The sequence below is a fragment of the Zingiber officinale genome, chromosome 4A (genome assembly GCF_018446385.1).
Source record: "Zingiber officinale cultivar Zhangliang chromosome 4A, Zo_v1.1, whole genome shotgun sequence".
Classification (NCBI taxonomy): Eukaryota; Viridiplantae; Streptophyta; class Magnoliopsida; order Zingiberales; family Zingiberaceae; genus Zingiber; species Zingiber officinale.
Genome location: NC_055992.1, coordinates 23,467,736 through 23,469,771, shown reverse-complemented (window position 1 = coordinate 23,469,771; position 2,036 = coordinate 23,467,736).

Genomic DNA, 2,036 nt, shown 5'->3' with positions numbered 1-2,036 from the left:
TCTCTTGAGTTTTTGCCAATTTGCTCCATAGCTCTTTGGCATCTTCAAAATCTCCAATTTGCTCCAAGATGTTGCTTGGCAATAAATTGACCAAAAGCTTGGTCACTTTGTCATTGGCCTCACATCTTTGGAGTTACTCCTTATTCCATTTGCTATTCTTGAGGACTTTGCCCTTGGAGTTCCTTGGAGCTTCAAAGCCTTCCATAAGAGCAAACCATTGCTCTATCTCCACCATTAAAAAGTTTTCGATCCTTGATTTCCAAAGATCGAAGCTTGTAGATGTGTACTGTGGAGCTACCCTTGTGTCAAATCCAAGTCCATCTTGGAATTGCATCTTGAAGTTGAGCTTCTTGATGAAGTCTTCGACTTGTAGAATTTTGCTCCAACTTCTTCATCCTCTAGCTTTGCTTGTTTTGTTTGCCCCTTCCGGCGATGATTCCGGTGAAGAGCGACCTCGCTCTGATACCACTTGTTGGGACCGAAAAGTAGCTAAAGGGGGGGGGGGGGTGAATAGATCGTCGCGTGCTAGGTGCTCGTCGTTGCTTGTTTCTTCAAAGATGTGCAGCGGAAATACAAGAAACAAACCACACAACGATGACAAGGTTGGTTTACTTGGTATCCACCTCACAAGAGGTGACTAGTCCAAGGATCCACACCTACTCACACACCCTCCACTAATAAAACCCTCCTTTTCGGTAACTACCGAAGGCGGAGAAGCCCTACAAGTTCACACTACAAGAAGAAGAGGAAAGGATACAAAATACAAGCACAAAACTTACAATGAGTACAAGAAAACCCTAACCCTAGCTTTCTTTCTCTTGCAATAGATCCGCCTCTTGACTTGGAAGAACCTCCAAGAACTTCAAGAACTGGCGTGGAGAGCTCTGTGGAGTCGCTGGTGAAGATCTGAGCTTTGTCGTGGAAGCGATGCCGAAGGAAATGAACGCATGCGGCTTAAATCGACGCTAACGGTCGAATCCTGATCGATTGGAATGCTCCCAATCGATCGGGGAGGCTTTGGATCGATCCACGGATCGATCTAGCGCTTATCGCGCGAAGCAGCAGCGTCCCAATTGATCCACTGATCGATTGGGACCTATGGATCGATCCACTGATCGATCCAGAGGCTTTCTGTGGGCTGGGAAACTGCCTGGATCGATCCACTGATCGATCCACTGATCGATCCACTGATTGATCCAGCTCTTGGTTTTTACCCAAAACCAAGTCCCAAGCCTCCCAAACCAACATTCGGTCAACCTTAACCTGCTGGTACGTCATGCCTAGCATCTAGTCACTTCCTTGACCTGCTAGGACTCCCTCACCAAGTGTCCGGTCAATCCCTTTGACCCACTTGGACTTTTCTCCTCTTGCTAAGTATCCTGTCAATTCCTTTGACCTACTTGGACTTTCCTTCATCATGTCAAGTATCCGGTCACTCTCTTGACCTACTTGGACTTTCACCTGATGTCTGATCAACCTTGACCCATCTGGATTTTTCCCCGTGCCTGGCTTCACTTACCAGGACTTCCATTTTACCTAGCTTCACTCACTAGGACTTCTCTTCTGTCTGACTTCACTCACCAGGTCTTTCACCTAGCTTCACTCACTAGGATTTTCCTCTGCCTGGCTTCACTCACCAGGACTTTCACCTAGCTTCACTCACTAGGATTTTCTCACTGCCTAACTTCACTCGCTAGGTCTTTCACCTGGCTTCACTCACCCGGACTTTCAACCTGCCTAGCTTCACTCACTAGGTCTTTCACCTGACTTCACTCACCAGGATTTCCCTTCTGCCTGGCTTCACTCACCAGGACTTCTCTTCTGCCTGGCTTCACTCACCAGGACTTTCACCTAGCTTCACTCACTAGGATTTCTCTGCTATCTGGCTTCACTCACCAGGACTTTCATTTCGCCTAACTTCCCAGTTAAGTATCCGGTCAATCCTTGACCTACTTGACTCTTGTTCAATCAACCTTGTATTGTCAAACATTGAAACCCAAACCAAGACTCAAGCTTGGTCAACCAGGTCAACCTTG